We start from the raw sequence: 19,540 nt of genomic DNA, 5'->3' as shown, positions 1-19,540 counted from the left end.
CACCCTTACCCCGCATCACTCCTCATCCTCTCCTCAGGTGGTAGGTTGGAGGCAGTCTGGTTTGTGTGTTGCTGTATGTCATTGGATGTGTAAATACATGCATAAACCTCCAGCTCAGGACTTCTTTAATGCTATAGGCCTAATTGGTGCATTTCAACAATAAAGTCTTTTTTCAAATAAACTCATATCCTAAAGCTGTATTTTCTTTTGTAAAGCTCAGCCACAACTGGTCCTCGATAAAATTTACATTTGCTCTAGGGACTAAGAACATTAAATATCTTTCTCTTAACTGAGCACCATTCTAATTAGGGAGAAATTGCATTAGGGAGCCATGTGACTATCTGAGAAGAACACATTCATTCCTGATTTTGATATTTTAAAATATAGCAGATTGCAGAAATGCAGATTACGATGTGGATATAGTGTTAAAATTGCTTTTGTCATTATAAGGATAAAAATAGCTCTTGGCTCAAATTTCCTGCTGCTTCTTTCTAAATGAAGGAGTTAAATACTGAAAGGCAGGTGGATGCTGACGCTTCTTTAGAAAGAGATGAATAGGGTTGATGGCAGGAGCTACAGGGAAGCTATTGAGGCTGCAGATGCATATGCTGCCCTTACTTCCCACAAAGTTCAAAGTGGGGTGAAGCTGCCTGGGTAATTGGCTATGAAATAGCAAACCCTCTGGATGAAAATGGCCCTTGTACTTAATTGCCTATGTTCTGGGCAGTGGGTAGCCACCTGGTTGATTGGTGACCCTACCTGTATTTACAACCACCCAAGTTTAAGTGCGAGTATGATTGTTAAGACACTGGCACCAAGTTCAATCGGGGGCCTTGGAATTTCAATCAGTTCTGACCACTTCAGGTCCAAGTCCTTCACCTTCCAGACCCAAGCAGATGGTCCTACAAAGCCCCAAGATAAAAGCCCATTTTACAATTGAACAGAATGAGGACATGCATATTTGTAAAATAGCAAGTACAATAGCAACAACTGTGATGAGAAAGAGGCATTTTATTTGTATAGCACTTAGCAATTTGCCAAGCACTTTTCTCGAAATTCTTATTCTGGTCTTCACAAAAAGCTTGTAACAGAGGGTTTATTGTGTCCATTTTTTAGATGGATAAATTAAGATCCAGTGAAGCTAAGTGAGTTTTGCAAGGCTGCACAACTAGTAGGCAACATAACTGGCACTCATATTTGGATCTTTTGACACAAAACCCAATCTCTTTTTGACAACAGTAATTTACCTTAACTGTATCCACCCTCACTGTTCTGCAGGATCTAATTTATGTCTGATTTAGCCACAGAACACCTTTGGGTAAGAGATACCCACGTGTGAAACATACACAGGTTTACACTGGCTTCTGGTGAACTGGCCAATCACAATGCCTGCCTTGTATTCCCTAATAGTCAAGTTCTATAGCCCATTCTAAAGTAGTAACAATGGCTAATACTTACTGTGTGCTGAGTGTTGTGCTAAACACTTCACATTTATTAACTCATTTAAAGCTTTGCCTTACAACAACCCTACAAGGTAGGTATTGTTTTGTATCCACATTTCACAATTGAGGAATCTGAGGCAGAGAGAGGTTAAGTAATTTGTTCGTAGTGGAACTCCCTAGTGTGGCCCGAATCTATGCTTTCAGCACTATACAAAATCATCTGTCTATGGCAGAATTCAGAAATCCATGGGTATAAGACATTCACACTCCCAGATCTTCTCCAAATCAATCCTGCTAATGCCCCAGAGCTGTGCATTCCCTTTATTGAACTGGAAGTGGAAAGTGTGAGGCTAGATGGCTAGGTAATTGCTATGCCGAAGTGAAAGGAAGAGAAGAAACTAAAATTACAAAAAGAAAAACAAAACCCATTTAAAATGGCACCTCTATGGTACCAGGTACTATATTAGTCAATTCACTAATGTTTTCTTCTTTCATTTTTACCAAATTATTATAAAACCTATTTTTCAGGTGAGGAAATAGGTGCAGTGAGGTTAAGTTGCCTAACACAACCTGTAGTTCCATAATTACATCCCAGACAGTCCAATATCAGAGCTTGAACACTGAACTACTCTATCAAAATTACATAATGACAACCATCAAACATTACCACTTAATGGGCACATACCACGTGCCAGGCATTGCCTTGAATGCTTTCTCTATAATGGGTCACTTAATTCTCAGGACAACCCTATGAGGCTGGTCTTATAATTATCCCCATTTCAAAGAAAGACAACCAACTCATACCCACTACGTGTTGAAACCAGGATTTGAACCCACTTCTCTTTGTTATCAAAGCTCTTTCCAATATAGGGGAAATGGAGAAAGCTGAGCTTTGCCCATCACATGGGAATGTACTCCCTGTTTAAATTGGTCAGAGATGCTGCTGGCTATTTGCCTAACTGAACCCGAGGCTTCAAGGGAAGACTTGAAAAGCAGAGGCTTGGATTTTTTCCATAATGTATGGCTTAGAAAAAAAGCAGGCGCTACTACTTCAGCATAACCCTCCTATTGACACACGACAACTCACCTGGTGTCCACCTCTGGGTCCTCATGGCATCTGAGAAATCTTTTCATCCATGGGTATAATAAAATTTATAAATATAGACATATAAGTGAAAGTGGGCATACATTACTCTTATCTGGTCCTTAAAGCAGATCTAAGGATTTCTACTTACTAGTTTTATTTTATTTTGTGTAATTAAAGAAATTAAGCTTATTCTCTACATAGCAGAACAAAACAATACTTTCAAAGTCAATCTTTTGATTGATTCAGTCAAATCCCTGCATAATTAGTAAGATTTTTCTGTATTTTGCTTTGTTTTGTGTATAATGTATACTAAAGTTTACGTTTAAAATTAAAGCACCATCAACGTGGAAACCTGGAAATACAATAGCAGTGTTTCCAACAGTTTAAAGTTAAGACATATGTCCTAGAACCAGATTTTCCAGCTTCAAATCCCAGCTCTGCCATTAGCTGGATGACATTGGACTGGTTACCTAACCTTTCTGTGCCTCAGCTACCCATCTATAAAATGAAAATAATGACATACTGGCCTTATAGTGTTGTTATAAGTATTGAATGAGTACATATAGAGTGCTGTAAACAGTGCTTTGATGCTCAATATGTGTTACCTATTATTTTATTGGTAGAGGCCACAGAAAAGAACAATTTGAGAGGTCCTAAAGTACTGGATCAATGATGTTTTCCTTTGATGGAGAACAGGCAAGGGTAGGTTGAAGACAATGAAGAGGGGTAGATGGGTTAAGATGAGGCTTGGCTAGGTTGAGATAACAAGTTGATCTGTTATGTCTCTTAGATGAGAGAATGGCCTTAAGGTGTCAGTCACTGTCTAGGAAGACTGCTACGTTCTAGAATAGTTACATCAGGGTTATTGACTTTGCTGTTGACCAAAGAATTGTGAGACCTGAGATCTAGCATAGGTTCTGACACAGACTAACTGCACATTACATCGTGAATGAGTGATTGCATTATACCTACAATTTATTTAAACACATCAGTTAATAAATCAGAGTACATATTTTATTTTTTACTAATGTCAGCATCATGAAAAATAGTCTCTATCTAACATACCATCTATCTAATTGAGAAAATGACAGGCTTATAGAATTTAAGCCAAATCCCAACATGAATTTTTAAAATTTTTTAATTTTTAATTTTTGTGGGTACATACTAGGTGTGTGTATTTGTGGAGTACAGGAGATATTTTGATACAGGCATGCAAGGCATAATAATCACATCATGGAAAATGGGGGTATCTATGCCCTCAAGAATTTATCCTTTGTGTTACAATCAATTCTCCTTATTTTGTCATTTAAAAATGCACAAATAAATTATTTTTGACTCTGGTAACCCTATTGTGCTATCAAATACTGTTATTTATTTATTTATTTATTTTTTACTCATTAACCATCCCCAATTCCCCCAACCCCCAAACTCCAACCACCCTTCCCAGCCTCTGGTAACCATCCTTCTACTCTCCGTCTGCATGTTTTTGATTGTCTTGATTTTTAGATCCCACAAATAAGTGAGAACATTCGATGTTTATCTTTCTGTGCCTGGCTGTTTCACTTAACATAAGACCTCTAATCCCATGCACGTTGTAAATGACAGAATCTCATTCTTTTTTGTGGCTGAGTAGTATACCATTGTATATGTGTACCATATTTTCTTTATTCATCCATCGATGGATGGACACTTAGGTTGTTTGCAAATATTAACTATTGTAAACAGTGCTGCAACAAATATAGGAGTGCAGATATCTGTTCAATATACTGATACCCTTTATTCTGGGTATATACCCAGCAATAGGATTGCTAGATTGCACGGTACCTCTATTATTAGTGTTTGGAGGAACCTCCAAACTCTTCTCCATAGTGGTTGTACTAATTTACATTCCCACCAACAGTGTACGAGGGTTCCCTTTTCTTCACATCATTGCTAGCATTTGTTATTGCCAGTCTTTTGGATACAAGCCATTTTAACTAGGGTGAGATTATCTCATTGTAGCATTGATTTGCATTTCTCTGATGATTAATTATGTTGAGCACCTTTGTTTAACTTTTATTTCAAGTTCGGGGTGCATGTGCAGGTTTGTTACATAGGGAAACTTGTGTCATGAGGGTTTGTTGTACAGATTATTTAATCACCCAGGCATTAAGCCTAGTATCCATTAGTTGTTTTTCCTGATCCTCTCCCTCCTCCCAACTCCACTCTTTGAAAGGCCCCAGTGTGTGTTGTTCTCCTATGTGTCCATGTGTTCTTATCATTTAGCTCTCCTTATAAGTGAGAGCATGTGGTATTTTGTTTTCTGTTCCTGTGTTAGTTTGCTAAAGATAATGGCCGCCAGCTCCATTGACGTGGCTGCAAAGGACCTGAGCTCATTCTTTGTTATGGCTGCGTAGTATTACATGGTGTATATGTACCACATTTTCTTTATCCAGTCTATCATTGATGGGCATTTAGGTTAATTTCATGTCTTTGCTATTGTGAGTAGTGTTGCTATGAACATATGCATACATGTCTCTTTATTGTAGAATGATTCATATTCTTTCGAATGGTATTTCTGTCTTTAGGTATTTGAGTAATCACAACACTGTCTTCCACAATGGTTGAACTAATTTCACTCTCACAAACAGTGTATAAGTATTCTTCTTTCTCCACAACCATGTCAGCATCTATTAATTTTTGACTTTTTCATAATAGCCATTCTGACTGGTGTGAGATGGTATCTCTTTGTGGTTCTGATTTACAGTTTTCTAATGATCAGTGATGTTGAGTTTTTTTTCGTATGATTGTTGCCCACATTTATGTCTTCTTTTGAGAAGTGTCTCTTCATGTTTTTTGCCCCCTTTTTTATGTTTTTCTTCTTCTGGTAAATTTGTTTAAGTTCCTTATTGATGCTGGATACTAGACCTTTGTTGGATACAGAGCTTGCAGAACTCTTCTCCCATTCTGTAGGTTGTCTGTTTACTCTGTTGAGAACTTTTGCTGTGCAGAAACTTTTTAGCTTAATTAGGTTACATTTATCAATTTTTGCTTTTGTAGCAATTGCTTTTGGCATCTTCGTCATGAAATCTTTTCCTGTGCCTGTGTCCAGGGTTTTTATAGTTTTGGGTTTTACATTTAAGTTTTTAACCCATCTTGAGTTAATTTTTGTATATGGCATAAAGAAGGGGTTCAGTTTTCATCTGCAGATGGCTAGCCAGTTATCCCAGCACCATTTATTGAATGGGAAATCTTTTTCCCATTGCTTGATTTTGTCAGATTTGTTGAAGTTCAGATAGTTGTAGGTGTTTAGTCTTATTTCTGGGTTCTCTATTCTGTTTCATTGGTCTATGTAACTGTTTCTGTACCTGCTGCTATGTAACTGTTTCTGTACATGCTGTTTTGGTTTGGTAGCCCCCAAACTATATAGTAGTATAGTTTGAAGTTAGGTAGCATGATGCCTCCAGCTTTGTTCTGTTTGCTTATGATTGCCTTGGCTATTCGGGATATTTCTTGGTTCCATATGAAATTTTAAAGTAGTTTTATTATAGTTTTTTGAAGAATGTCATTGATAGTTTGATAGCAATAGCATTGAATCTATAAATTGCTTTGGGCAGTATGGCCATTTTAACAATATTGATACTTCATATCCACGAGCATGGAATATTTTTCCATTTGCTTGTGATATCTCTGATTTATTTGAACAGTGGTTTGCAGTTCTTGTAGAGATCTTTCATCTCCCTAGTTAGTTGTATTTCTAGGTATTTTACTCTTTTTGTGGTAATTGTGAATGGAAGTTCATTCCTGATTTTGCCCTCAGCTTAACTGTTGTTGGTGTACAGGAATGCTAGTGATTTTTGTACATTGGTTTTGTATTCTGAGACTTTGCTGAAGTATTTTATCATTTGAAGAAGATTTTGGGCTGAGACTATGGGGTTTTCTAAATATAGGATTATGTCATCTGCAAACTAGAATACTTTGACTTCCTCTCTTCCTATTTGGATGCCCTTTATTTCTCTGGCCTGATTGCCCTAGCCAGAACTTCCAATACTATGTTGAATAAGAGGGCTAAGAGAGGGCATCCTTATCTTGTGCTGGTTTTCAAGGGGAATGCTTTTAGCTTTTGCTCATTCAGTATGATGTTTGCTGTGGGTTTGTCATATATGGCTCTTATTATTTTGAGGTGTGTTCCTTCAACACCTAGCTTATTGAGAGTTTTAAATATGAATGGATATTGAATTTTATTGAAAGCTTTTTCTCCATCTACTGAGATTGTCATGTGGTTTTTGTCTTCAGTTCTACTTATGTGATGAATCCCATTTATTAATTTGCGTATGTTGGACCAACCTTGTATTCCAAGGAAAAGGCCTACGTGACTGTGGTAGATCAGCTTTTTGATGGAGCATCTTTTTGTATCCCTGCTTGCCATTTGTATGTCTTCTTTTGAAAAATGCCTATTCAGGTCTTTTGTCCATTTTTAATTGGATTATTAGATTTATTTCCTATAGAGCTGTTTGAGCTCCTAATATATTCTAGTTATTAATCTCCTATCTGATAAGTAGTTTGCAAATATTTTCCTCCATTCTGTGAGTTGTGTCTTCACTTTGTTGATTGCATCCTTTGCTGTGCAGACGCTTTTTACCTTGATGTGATCTATTTGTCAATTTTTGCTATGGTTGCCTGTGCTTGTGGGCTATTACTCAATATATTTTTGCTGAGACCAATGTCCTGGAGAGTTTCCCAAATGTTTTCTTGTAATAGTTTCATAGTTTGAGGTCTTAAATTTAATTCTGTAATCCATTTTGATTTGAGTTTTGTATATGGCAAGAGATGGGGGCAAGGTTCATTCTTATGCATATGGATATCCAGTTTTCCCAGCAGAATTCACTGAAGAGACTATACTTTTTCCAATGTATGTTCTTGGCACTTTTGTAAAAAATGAGTTCACTGTAGATGTGTGGATTTGGTTCTGGGTTCTCTATTCTGTTCCATTGGCCTATATGTCTGTTTTTATGCCAGCCCCATGTTGTTTTTGTTACTGTAGTTCTATGGTATAATTTTAAATGAGGTAATGTGATTTCTCCAGTTTCATTGTTTTTGCTCAGTAAAGCTTTGGCTATCCTGGGTCTTTTGTGGTTCTGTATACATTTCAGAATTGTTTTTCTATTTCTGTGAAAAATGTCATTTTTTTGACTAATAAAGTTATTCTGTCTTAAAATCTTTTTAAATTTTTAGTTTTTACTTTTTTGGGGTACATAGTAGGTATATATATTTATGAGATATATGAGATGTTTTGATACAGGCATGCAATGCATAAGAATTACATCATGAAAGATGGTATATTCATCCCCTCAATCACTTTTTCTCTGTGTTACAATCAATTGGATTATACTCCTTTAATTATTTAAAAATGTACAATTAAATTATTATTGACTACAGTCACTCTGTTGTGCTATCAAATACTAGGCCTTGTTCATTTATTCTAACTATTTTTTGTACCTACTAATAATCTTCACCTCCCCCTCATTTCCACTGCAATACCTTTCCCAGTCTTTGGTAAACATCCTTCTGCTCTCTTTCTTGATGGTTTAAATTGTTTTGATTTTTAGATCCCACAAATACCTGAGAACATGTGATGTTTGTCTTTCTGTGCCTGGCTTATTTCACTTGACATAATGACCCCTAGTTCCATCCATGTTGTTGCAAGTGATAGAATCTCATTCTTTTTTATGGCTGAATAGTACTCCACCGTGTATAAGTACCACATTTTCTTTATCCATTCATATGTTGATGCACATTTAGGTTGCTTCCAAATCTTAGCTATTGTGAACAGTGCTGCAACAAGCATGAGAATGCAGATATCTCTTCAATATACTGAATTTCTTTATTTTAGGTATATACCCAGTGGTGGAGTTGCTAGATTGTGTGGTAGCTCTATTTTTAGTATTTTGAGGAACCTCCAAACTCTTCTTCATAATGGTTGGACTAATTTACATTCCAAACAACAATGTATGAGGGTTCCCTTTTCTCCACATCCTCTCCAGCATTTGTTATTGCCTGACATTTGGATAAAAGCCATTTTAACTGGGGTGAGATGATATCTCATTGTAGTTTTGATTTGTATTTTTCTGATGATCAATGATGTTGAACACCTATTCATATGCTTGTTTGCAATTTGTATGCCTTCTTTCGAGAAACTTCTATTCAAATCTTTTGCCTATTTTTAATCAGATTATTAGATTTTTTTTCCTATAGAGTTGTTTGAGCTCTTTATATATTCTGGTTATTAATCCCTTGTCAGATGAGTAGTTTGCAAATATTTTCTCCCATTCTGTGGATTGTCTCTTCACTTTGTTGATTGTTTCCTTTGTTGTGCTAAAACTTTTTAACTTGATATGATACCATTTGTACATTTTTCTTTGGTTGTCTGTGCTTGTGGGGTATTACTCAAGAAATTTTTGCCCAGACTGATGTCCGGGCGAGTTTCCCCAATGTTTTTTGTAGTAGTTTTATATTTTGAGATCTTAAATTTAATTCTTTAATTTATTTTGATTTGATTTTTATATATGACGAGACAGGGGTCTAGCTTTATTCTGCTGCATATGGATATTAAGTATTTCCAGCACCATTTATTGGCGCCTTTGTCGAAAATGAGTTCACTGTAGGTGTGTGGATTTGTTTCTGTGTTCTCTATTCTGTTCCTTTGGTCTAAGTCTCTGTTTTTATGCCAGTAACATGCTTTTTTGGTTACAATCACTCTGGAGTATAATTTGAAATCAAGTAATGTAATTCCTCCAGTTTTATTCTTCTTGTGTAGGATAGCCTTGGCTATTCTGGGACTTTTGTGGTTTCATATAAATTTTGGGATTGTTTTTTCTATTTCTGTGAAATTGGCATTTTGATAGGGATTGCATTGCATCTATAGATTGCTTTGGGTAGTATGGGTATGTTAACAATATTAAATCTTGCAATCCATGAACATAGAATATCTTTTCAACTTTTGTGTCCTCTTCAATTTCTTTCATCAGTGTTTTATAGTTTTCATTGTAGAGATCTTTCATTTCTTTGATTAAGTTAATTCCTAGGTATTTAATTTTATTTGTGGCTATTATAAATGGGATTATTTAAAAAATTTGTTTTTCGTATTGCTAACTGTTGGCATATGGAAATGCTACTTATTTTTGTATGTTGATCTTGTGTCCTGGAGCTTTACTGAATTTGTAAATTCAGTCAATTTTTTCTGTAGAGTGTTTAGGTTCTTCAAATATAAAATCATATCATCTGCAAACAAGCATGATTTGGCTTCTTCCTTTCCAATTTGGATGTCCTTTATTTGTTTCTCTTGTTTTATTGCTTTAGCTAGGACTTCTATTACTATGTTGAATAACAGTGGTAAAAGTGGGCATTCTTTTTGCATTCCAGATATTAGAGGAAAGGCTTTCAGTTTTTCCTCATTCAGTATGATACTAACTGTGGGTCTTTAGTATATGGCTTTTATTACGTTGAGATATGTCCCTCAACACCCGCGTACACTGTTGTTTGGAATGTAAATTAGTCCAACCACTATGGAGAAGAGTTTGGAGGTTCCTCAAAAAAATAAAACAGAGCTACTATACAATCCAGCAATTCCACTACTGGGTATATACCTAAAAGAAAGTTTTGTGAGGGTCTTTATCATGAAGCGCTGTTGAATTTTATCAAATGCTTTTTCAGCATTCATTGAAATGAACATATGGCTATTATCTTTCATTCTGTTTATATGATTTATCACATTGATTGATTTGGATATGTTAAACCACCCTTGTATCCCTGGGATAAATTCTACTTGGTTATAATGAATAATCTTTTTAATGTATTGTTGAATTCAGTTTACTACTGTTTTGTTGAGGATTTTTGCATCAATATTCATCAGAGATATTGGCCTGTAGTTTTCTTTTATTTTAATGTGCCTGTGTCCAAGACAATTCTTATGCCAGAATCAGTGTCAGTGCTCTGCCCACATCTACTCAGGATTCATCTCTATAAGTTGAAAGTATTACTATTTTCTTTATTGCCAAGGGAGGAGGCTCAGACTGCTGGCAGTGCAAACCAGAAGTGGTACAGAGTGAAAACCCTTGGCAACTGCCCCCAAACAATGACAAATGGGGAGTCAGTGGATATATACTGCACCTTCTTGTCCCTCAGTTGGCATAACTCTGAAGAGTATTCTATGCTGTTTCCCAAAGTTCTCCAGATGGACTGAGTTGTAATTGCACACAGTGGTAACTTGTTTGATAATGCAAATTTTATTGACTTTATTGACTTTGCTGTTTCAGCTGCCCACTTTCCCATGAATGCTTACTGGGATCACTTTCCACAAAACTAATTACCCTGGAATTCTCATTTCAGGGTCTGCTTTTGTGAGCAGAACTCAAACCAAGATAAAAGAATAACATGTGCTAGAAAATACTTAGAAACTATTTAACCGATACGTGAAAATAAAATATTGATTTCTCTCCCCAAACTCTTTATCTTCCTTTAAAATACAACTGGAATGTAGCTCTCTCTACATATTGTTTTTTTCATTGTTCTTTTCCCCTGTTTCTTGCTCTCTCATTCCTCAATAGCAAATAAGGCAAGACTTCAAGATTTCAGGCAGCTAGGCAGAGTTTTCTGGGTGACAGGCTTCTAGTTTTTCATGTCTACTTCCATTTTCCTTGTGGAAGATGCAGAAAAGTTCATTATGTCACTTGGGTCAAATATTATTATGCACAAGCCCATGTTTATGCTTAAGTGCATTTGAGGTTCTCCTAGACAAGAACACTGAGATCCAGATATATTTTGGTGAGCAAGTACTTCATCACCATTACACTTACAGTTTTCCCTCAAACACTTAGCTGATTCTGGCACAAAACTCACCTTGGGATTTGGCCTAAATTTCATAAGATTTGTTGCTTCTTCAAGTTGGCCCTCAAGTTAAGTGAGGGTTATTTTTGATGCTAGGTTATTTAGGTAATTAAATGAAGCATTTTGTAATGATGTAGGCATTAGTAATTATTTACATATGTAGTCCAAATACACACAGTCCTGCTCTTCCCAGCTCACATGATAGAAGTACAGTCCCTAAATCTCGGGCTCCCTTGACAAGTTATTTTTTTCTGTCATAAGACATAGGCATTGAAAACACAGCACAACATTCATGTTTTTCACTTTTGTTCCACTCATTTTCAAAGATTCAATTCTAAATGTATTCCAGTGCATGAGGAAAGGGAGATTAACAATTATTCCATTGTGCAGCTTCACAAATCTAGTGAAGTTTTCAGCTATTTAGAAGCTGTAGCAACTTACCTTGTATTAATAGAGTCAGGGGGTTCAGCTGTGTCAGTGTATCAAGGGGTGCTATGTTTCTCCTAAGGCTGTCATATGGAAGAAAGGAAGTACAGATCTATTTTGTCTTGGGCTCATAGATCTGAGAAGGAAATAACTTACCAAATTTGGCTTGCTTTTTATTAGGCTTGTGACTTGCTACCTTTCCTATTCCCTGGTATGTTCGAATAGATTTCATTGATTAAAGTCAGGAATTCTCAGTGCTGGGAAGGGCTTTGGATGAGAAAGTGTCTCATGTCCTTCTGAGAAGACAATATGTGGAAACTCAGAGACTTCACCAGTCATTTACCTAGGCTTTATGAGCATCTAGAACTCTGCATTTATGAGTCAACTCCCACTCCTTTAATTTACCCAGTCTGAAAGGATTAAAGAAAGGAAAACCATTGCTCCCTTTTCTTCACGTTACTTCAAAGCTGAAGATAAATGACCAATCAAATTTTTTTTAGCTAATCAGTAACTTCTGCTTATTTCTAATTCTACAGTGTACTTGCTTCAGTGTGGAATGTTGAAAACAAGGAAAAATTAGCTGATGTTTTGTAGAAGTCTGAGAATGCTTTTGAAAACAAATTGGAAAAGCAATCTTTTAACAATGAAGGAAAAAATATTACTGGAAAATACAAAAAAAAATTGCAGAATTTCAGTAACTTAGCATTGAAAGTAAACCTAGAAGTCAGCCAACTCAATGTCTTAGCCCATGCAGGAATCTTCTCTTAGCATTCTGCTTGTTTACTTTCAGTAATGCCATCTTTACCACTTCCTCAAAGTAGCCCACTCCATTTCTGGATAACTCTAACAGGGAATTATTCCTTATATTGAGTCATTTTCACATTAATGCACATGAAAATGATAGAAAAACAATCAAGTAAGCAATTTGCTAACATAAGATTCCAAGGCACTGTCTTTATGATGAGCAACTCATGTTAAACCAATTTAATTTCCTTCTGTGACAGAACTGCAGATCTTGAATAAAGAGGAGAGCAATCAATGTAGGTACATCTGGACTTCACTAAAGTTTTGTGGATCTGCAAGGCATTTTCATTAGTGAGCCAAGAAGATCAGGCCTGGACTGTACCATTACATGAGTTACACTCCAAGGGCATTAAACAATGCTTTGGGAGAAACCTGGTACAACATGTTCCAGAGATCACATAGTTTTGTCCCAGAGCTTTTCATTTTTCTTTCCTACAGGATCTAGAATGAGAGAAATGTATACATTCCTACTAAATTTGTGGATGACACCACATTGGGAAATGGAGCTGGAGGTTGGGGGAATTAAAAGCTGAAAATTTCTTGTGAGACAAGAGCAGAATCCAAGGTGACCCTGACCAATTAGAAAAATGATCTGTCAAAAAAGGCTGACATTTGATGTTCAACAGGGACAGTGCTGGGCAATCCATGTGCTCCCTAAATCCAAACCACATGAATACCTGCTGAGGAATGGCTGGTGAAACCATCATTCTGAATCACACCTTGAGTAAATGGAAACAATACAGAACCATTGTTTAAAAGGCTGGCATAGGCCTGGGTTTTGTGAACAGGGCTATTAATGTACAAAAGCCAGGACATAATTCTTCTACTCTATATTCTGCATCAATGTAGACTTTATTAGATACACTCAGGCATTCAGCACATTGGTCTGCATATAAAATATGAAAGTAGAAAAACTGGAGAGACTATCAAGGTAAAAAGGGGTAAAAAGCAGTCTTCCTGGAGAATATGTGAAAAAAACTGAAATGACTACATTCATTAGAAGATTTAGTGTTGACTCCTTACTTGCCTTCCTTTCATCTCATTTCCCCACATCCACCTAATTATAATACCTCTTCTCCACATTGCTTGTGAAGTTCTATCTGAAGCTATTGTTGTCCAGACCTGTTCTTCAAGATGTTCCATATTTGGCTTAAACTGTTTCTTAAGTTTGGTCACATGCCATGTAGATAAGCCAGATTGGCAGAAAACATTTAGTGCTAAATGACATGCTTTGGCCATAACACTATCATAGCAATCATCACATTGATAAATAATCTATCCTGGCATACATGAGGTATTGTGAAGGAAAGGGAGAAGGGATTTACCTAATTGGTTATTATTTTTTAAAATCTGGACTTCTTTCTGTCAAAGTGAAGTTAATATAAGAATGTTGTGAGGAAGTGTATGATTAATTATGAGCCGAAAGTTGCCTAAGACATTCAGAGGAATCTCTGGAAGGGCACTTAGAATGAAGTAAGGGAAATGTAAGTCAATGGCAGCATTATTGATGTCTCTAAGTAGTGACATGCTAATATGATATAAAATGGTTATTTGTTTTCATAATAACTCTTTAATTAACCTGTCTAAATTTGTCTAAAGCATCTTGCATGGTACCTGGTACACACTAGATGCCAAATACATACTAGTTATCATTCTGTGAATTTTTGAATATTTCTTAATTTAAGCCAATTATACCTGTATTGATTTCCCTGATTTAGCACTGGCATTGCATGCTGTGCTTTTAACTCTCTGAAAACATACTGTAAGAGCTTACTCAACTCATCTCCAAAGAATAAAATTTAATGACTATCCAGTTAAGCCATTCTTGCACTGCTGTAAAGAAATAGCTGAGGGATCGTTCCAAGATGACTGAATAGGAATAGCCCCGGTCTGCAGCTCCCAGCAGGATCCACCCAGAAGACAGGTGATTTCTGCATTTCCAACTGAGGTACCTGGTTCATCTCACTGGGACTGGTTGGGCAGTGGGTGCAGCCCACAGAGGGTGAGCTGAATAAGGGAGAGGCATTGTCTCACCCAGGAAGTGCAAGGGGTCGGTGGATTTCCCTTTCCTAGCCAAGGGAAGCTGTGACAGATGGTACCTGCAAAATTGGGACACTCCCACCCTAATACTGCACTTTTCCAATGGTCTTAGCAAACAGCACACCAGGAGATTATATCTCGCACCTGGCTTGATGGGTCCCATGCCCACAGAGCCTTGCTCACTGCTAGTGCAGCAGTTCGAGATCAAACTGCGAGGTGGCAACCTGGGCTGGGGGAGGGGCGTCCGGCATTGCTGACTTTTGAGTAGGTAAACAAAGTGGCTAGGAAGTTCAAACTGCGGGGAGCCCACTGCAGCTCAATAAGGCCTACCTGCCTCTGTAGACTTCACCTCTGGGGGCAGGGCATAGCTGAACAAAAGGCAGCAGAAGCTTCTGCAGAGTTAAACGTCCCTGTCTGACAGATCTGAAGAGAGCAGTGGTTCTCCCAGCATGGAGTCTGAGCTCTGAGAATGGACAGACTGCCTCCTCAAGTGGGTCCCTGACCCCTGTGTAGCCTAACTGGGAGATATCTCCCAGTAGGGGCCAACTGACACCTCATACAGCTGGGTGCCCCTCTGAGATGAAGCTTTCAGAGGAAGGATCAGGAAGCAATATTTGCTGTTCTGCAGCCCCCCCGGTGATACTCAGGCCAAGAGGGTCTGGAGTGGACCTCCAGCAAACTCCAACAGAACTGCAGCTGAAGGTCCTGACTGTTAGAAGGAAAACTAACAGACAGAAAGGAATAGCCTCATCATCACCAAAAAGAACATCCACACCAAAACCCCATCTGTAGGTCACGATCATCAAAGACCAAAGGTAGATAAAACCACAAAGATGGGGAGAAACCAGAGTGGAAAAGCTAAAAATTGTAAAAACCCGAGTGCCTCTTCTCCTCCAAACAATCCCAGATCCTCACCAGCAATGGAACAAAGCTAGATGGAGAATGACTTTGACAAGTTGACAGAAATAGGCTTCAGAAGGTCGGTAATAACAAACTTCTCCGAGCTAAAGGAGGATGTTTGAACCCATCACGAGGAAGCTAAAAACCTTGAAAAAAGAGTAGACAAATGGCTAACTAGAATAAAAAGTATAGAGAAGACCTTAAATGACCTGATGGAGCTGAAAACCATGGCATGAGAACTATGTGATGCATGCACAAGTTTCAGTAGCCGATTTGATCAAGTGGAAGAAAGAGTATCAGTTATTGAAGATCAAATGAATGAAATGAAGTGAGAGGAGAAGTTTAGAGAAAAAAGAGTAAAGAGAAGTGAACAAAGCCAACAAGAAATATGGGACTATGTGAAAAGACCAAATCTACATTTGATTGGTGTACCTGAAAGTGACAGGGAGAATGGAACCAAGTTGGAAAACACTCTTTAGGATATTATCCAGGAGAACTTCCCCAACCTAGAAAGGCAGGCCAACATTCAAATTCAGGAAATACAGAGAACACCACAAAGATACTCCTCGAGAAGAGCAACTCCAAGACACATAATTGTCAAATTCACCAGAGTTGAAATGAAGGAAAAAATGTTAAGGGCAACCAGAGAGAAAAGGTCAGGTTACCCACAAAGGGAAGCCCATCAGACTAACAGCTGATCTCTCGGCAGAAACCTTACAAGCCAGAAGAGAGTGGGGGCCAATATTTGACATTCTTAAAGAAAAGAATTTTCAACTCAGAATTTCATATCCAGCCAAACTAAGCTTCATAAGTGAAGGAGAAATAAAATCCTTTACAGACAAGCATATGCTGACAGATTTTGTCACCACCAGGCCTGCCTTATAAGAGCTCTTGAAGGAAGCACTAAACATGAGAAGGAAAAACAGGTACCAGCCACTGCAAAAACATGCCAAATTGTAAAGACCATCAATGCCAGGAAGAAACTGCATCAACTAATGAGAAAAATAACCAGCTATCGTCATAATGACAGGATCAAATTCATACAGAACAATATTAACCTTAAATATAGATGGGCTAAATGCACCAATTAAAAGACACAGACTGGCAAACTGGATAAAGAGTCAAGACCCATCGGTATGCTGTATTCAGGAGACCCATCTCATGTGCAGAGACACACATAGGCTCAAAATAAAGGGATGGAGGAAGATCTAACAAGCAAATGGAAAATGAAAAAGCAGGGGTTGCAATCCTAGTCTCTGATAGAACAGACTTTAAACCAACAAAGATCAAAAGAGACAAAGAAGGCCATTACATAATGGTAAAGGGATCAATTCAACAAGAAGAGCAAACTATCCTAAATATATATGCACCCAACAGAGGAGCACCCAAATTCATGAGGCATGTCCTTAAGACCTACAAGAGACTTAGACTCCCACACAATAATAAAGGGAGGCTTTAACACCCCACTGTCAATATTAGACAGATTGGTGAGACAGAAGGTTAACAAGGATATCCAGGACTCGAACTCAGGGCTGCACCAAGCAGACCTAATAGATATCTACAGAACTCTCCACCCCAAATCAACAGAATATACATTCTTCTCAGCACCACATCACACTTATTCCAAAACGGACCACATAGTTGGAAGTAAAGCACTCCTCAGCAAATGTAAAAGAATAGAAATCACAACAAACTGTCTCTTAGACCACAGTGCAATCAAATTAGCACTCAGGATCAAAAAACTCACTAAAAACCACACAACTACATGGAAACTGAACAACCTGATCCTGAATGACTACTGGGTAAATAACGAAATGTAGGCAGAAATAAAGATGCTCTTTGAAACCAACGAGAACAAAGACACAACATATCAGAATCTCTGGGACACATTTAAAGCAGTGTGTACAGGGAAATTTATAGCACTAAATGCCCACAAGAGAAAGCAAGAAAGATGTAAAATCGAAACCCTAACATCACAATTAAAAGAACTAGAGAAACAAGAGCAAACAAGTTCAAAAGTTAGCAGAAGGCAAGAAATAACTAAGATCAGAGCAGAACTGAAGGAGATAGAGACACAAAAAATCCCTTCAAAAATCAAGGAATCCAGGAGCTGGTGTTTTGAAAAGATCAACAAAATAGAGAGACTGCTAGCAAGACTAATAAAGAAGAAAAGAGAGAAGAATCAATTAGATGCAATAAAAAATGATAAAGGGGATATTACCACCGATTCCACAGAAATACAAACTACCATCAAAGAATACTATAAAGACCTCTATGCAAATAAATTAGAAAATCTAGAAGAAATGGATAATTTCCTGGACACTTACTCCCTCCCAAGACTAAACCAGGAAGAAGTTGAATCCCTGAATAGATGAATAACAGGCTCTGAAATGGAGGCAATAACTAATAGCCTACCAATCAAAAAAGGTCCAGGACCAGATGGATTCACAGCCAAATTCTACCAGAGGTACAAAGAGGAGTTGGTTCCATTCCTTCTGAAACTATTCCAATCAACAGAAGAAGAGGGAATCCTCCCTAACTCATTTTATGAGGCCAGCATCATCCTGATACCAAAGCCTGGCAGAGACACAACAAGAAAGGGGAATTTTAGACCAATATCCCTGATGAACATCGATGCAAAAATCCTCAATAAAATACTGGCAAACCGAATCCAGCAGTACATTAAAAAGCTTTTCCACCACAATCAATTTGGCTTCATCCCTGGGATGCAAGGCTGGTTCAGCATACGCAAATCAACAAATGTAATCCATCACATAAACAGAACCAAAGCCAAAAACCACATGATTAGCTCAATAGATGCAGAAAAGACCTTTGACAAAATTCAACAGCCCTTCATGATAAAAACTCTAAATAAACTAGGTATTAATGGGATGTATCTCAAAATAATAAGAGCTATTTACAACAAATCCACAGCCAATATCATACTGAATGGGCAAACCTGGAAGCATTCCCTTTGAAAACTGGCACAAGACAGTGATGCCCTCTCTCACCACTTCTATTCAACATAGAACTGGAAGGCTGGCCAGGGCAATCAGGGAGGAGAAAGAAATAAAGGGTATTCAATCAGGAAAAGAGGAAGTGAAATTGTCCCTGTTTGCAGATGACATCATTGTATGTTTAGAAAACCCCATCGTTTCAGCCCCAAATCTCCTTAAGCTGATAAGAAACTTCAGCAAAGTCTCAGGATCCAAAATCAATGTGCAAAAATCACAAGCATTCTTATACAGCAAGAACAGGCAAATAGAGAGCCAAATCATGACTGAACTCCCATTCACAATTGCTTCAAAGAGAATAAAATACCTAGGAATCCAACTCTTAAGGTATGTGAAGGACCTCTTCAAGGAGAACTACAAATCACTGCTCAACAAAATAAGAGAGGACATAAACAACTGGAAGAACATTCCATGCTCATGGATAGGAAGAATCAATATTGTGAAAATGGCCATACTGCCCAAGGTAATTTATAGATTCAATGCTATCCCCATCAAAGTACCACTGACTTTCTTCACAGAATTGGAAAAAACTACTTTGAATTTCATATGGAACCCAAAAAGAGCCTGCATTGCCAAGACAACGTTAAGCAAAAAGAACAAAGCTGGAGGCATCACGCCACCTGACTTCAAACTATACTACAAGGCCACAGTAACCAAAACAGCATGTTACTGGTACCAAAACAGAGATATAGACAAATGGAACAGCAGAGAGGCCTCAGAAATAACACCACATGTCTACAACCATCTGATGCTTGACAAACCTGACAAAAACAAGCAATGGGGAAAGTATTCCCTATTTAATAAACGGTGCTGCAAAAACTGGCTAACTATATGTAGAAAGCTGAAACTGCATCCCTTCCTTCCACCTTATACAAAAATTAATTCAAGATCGGTTAAAGACTTAAATGTTATATGTGAAACCATAAAAACCCTAGAGGAAAACCTAGGCAATACCATTCAGG

Source organism: Piliocolobus tephrosceles, chromosome 12, assembly GCF_002776525.5.
Source record: "Piliocolobus tephrosceles isolate RC106 chromosome 12, ASM277652v3, whole genome shotgun sequence".
In the NCBI taxonomy this organism is placed as follows: domain Eukaryota; kingdom Metazoa; phylum Chordata; class Mammalia; order Primates; family Cercopithecidae; genus Piliocolobus; species Piliocolobus tephrosceles.
Note: the sequence above shows the minus strand (reverse complement) of the source record.